The sequence below is a fragment of the Arachis duranensis genome, chromosome 8 (assembly GCF_000817695.3).
Source record: "Arachis duranensis cultivar V14167 chromosome 8, aradu.V14167.gnm2.J7QH, whole genome shotgun sequence".
NCBI classification, from domain to species: Eukaryota; Viridiplantae; Streptophyta; class Magnoliopsida; order Fabales; family Fabaceae; genus Arachis; species Arachis duranensis.
Window position 1 is genome coordinate 6,813,252 of NC_029779.3, and position 2,360 is coordinate 6,815,611.

The following is a 2,360-nucleotide window of genomic DNA, read 5'->3' on the forward strand; positions in this document are numbered from 1 at the left end:
ATGTGTGAAGGAGGAGGTTTCCGTGTGAGTGTGCAACTCGGGAGACTCCGCCCGACTTGTGCTCGTGAGTGAATGGGGGGTGGTACCTGCAAAGACACTCCGATGCCTAAGTTAGCAAGAGTGTGAGCAGGTCTATAGAGTATTGGGCTTAGAGATACCTGAGGGGTGTCCGTGTATTTATAGTGGTGAGCCAATAACCACCGTTGGAGTAGTGCCGTATCTTTTGGGTGTTAACCGCCCCTCTATCTTAGGGAGGTTAAGATATGGCTTGATGAAGTGGTTAGAGAGATTTTAGGGGCGGTTACTCATTCAAATGAGTGTTTATCCGCCAGCTAACCTCATGTCCGACTTCTTCGAAGTAAGTCGTGGTCGACACCGACTTCTTATATGAAGGTCGGCGCTTAGCTGGGCTTAGCTCTTCGAATTGGGCCTTTCTATTTGGACCTGGGCCTTTATCATTGGGCCAGGGTATGAACAATTATAAACTTGAATAGATGTTTAATTAAATTTGGACAATGTTTGTTTTGCTTTGGATAATGTTGGTTTTATTATTTTATTTTAAAAAATTTGGTTTATGATTATATTTATTATATATTTATAATTATAAAGACTATCATGTTTGTAAATTTAAAAATTATAATTTGTTATTTTTTTTAGAAATTATAAATTTATTAAAATGGTTGTGAAATTATATATATTGTTTAATATTTAATGGTTCATAAAAAAAGAGAAAAATTTGATAGGTTTGGCCTGCCAGCCCGCCGTTAGGTAGAGCAGTGGAGGAATTCAGGACTGCCTCACTAGGCAGGACGGACAGCTTTTAGCAGGATTGGGCGGGCTTTCCCGTTTGCCACTCTTAGTTTCAGAACATTTTAGAATGTCCTAGAAGGTCCCGAAATATTCTAAAAGGTTCTAGAAGACTCTAGAAGGTCATAGAGTATTTTAGAAGAGTGTGGATGTATATAGAAGTATGAAGAGTAGTATGGAATAATCTAGAAGTATTTCAAAAAATGTGGTATAATAGATATTTGTAGTGAATGTTCTAGATGATCAATATGGACCGTTGATTAGATTTAATCCTAACCATCTATTGAGGAAGTGGATAACTATAAATAGGGGGATTGAGTTTGGGTGTGTAAGTCATTTGTAACAAACACTTGAAAAATAAAGCGTTCTTTTCACTAAAACTTTATTTCTCTTGTGTTTTTAGCTTTTTTACTAAGTATTGAGAGTTATGATGATTTGGTCTTAACTTAGGAGGTTGAGTAAGTTCGAATAACAACACAGTAGCATTGGAATGTGTCCAAAAGCGTGTTAAAATATATATAAAAATATTTAGTAGAAGAATAGAAAATAAAAAAAATAAAAATAATTGTTATATAGATGTCGAATTAACCTATTTGGATGTGTAAATTCATCAACCAAGCAGAAATGGATCCCTTCAAGAGAAGTCTAAAGCTTGGTGGGAGGAAGATACGATATGGTGAAAGTTAAGTTTATTATCAATTATCATGAAGTATTGTTTATTTTGATTATGCCTATCTTTCTGTGTTTATTATACTGAATAAATAGTAATTTTTAACGCGCTAATAAAATTAACCACTAAAAATTAAAATTGACTTTATATCTATAAAAGATAAGTTTTTACAAATAAAATTATTTAAATTCTAAAAAAATAAATAAAATTTTTAAACTATTCTTTTAATAGAACTTAATCCTAATTTCTGATTTTATTCTATATTATCATTCTTCCAATTTCAAATTCTACTATTCTCATTTTCAATTACTACCATCACTATAACCATTAACATCCTTCCTCCTCCACCTGAGTAGGCTTTATTTTTAAGACTCCGAATTGAACCATTTAAAAAAAATAAATCATGTTTTTGCTTTTATTGCAGGACAAAGAAAATGAATGGTGGCTATTGCAAGTGATAGATGCAGGAACAATATGCTATCAATGCATAACTTAACATAAAATGCCATTGTGTCAATCATTTTGTTTTGCTTTGTCTTCATAATAATTCGTCAAGTTTATTTGGTATAAACTATAAACGTAACATAACCTCAGACATTTCATTTCAGAAAAGACTAAAACATTCTCCCCAATTCCGTTCTTCACAATTTCATGTTGCCGTGCTTGAAGTGGGGGAGTCAGCGCTACCTATGCTGCATGAAGGTGTCTTCCACCAATGCTGCCAAAGATCGTCGATCTCCGGCGCCACTCACACCGAAGAAGAGGCAGTTTCGTGTGTCAGTTAGCATTGAGGTCGCCAGGGGTTTGGAGAAGAGGATATGGCTGGCGGCAGCAACGTTGAAGCATTCCCCGCCGTGGTCGGGGACGATGGGATCCATGCAGT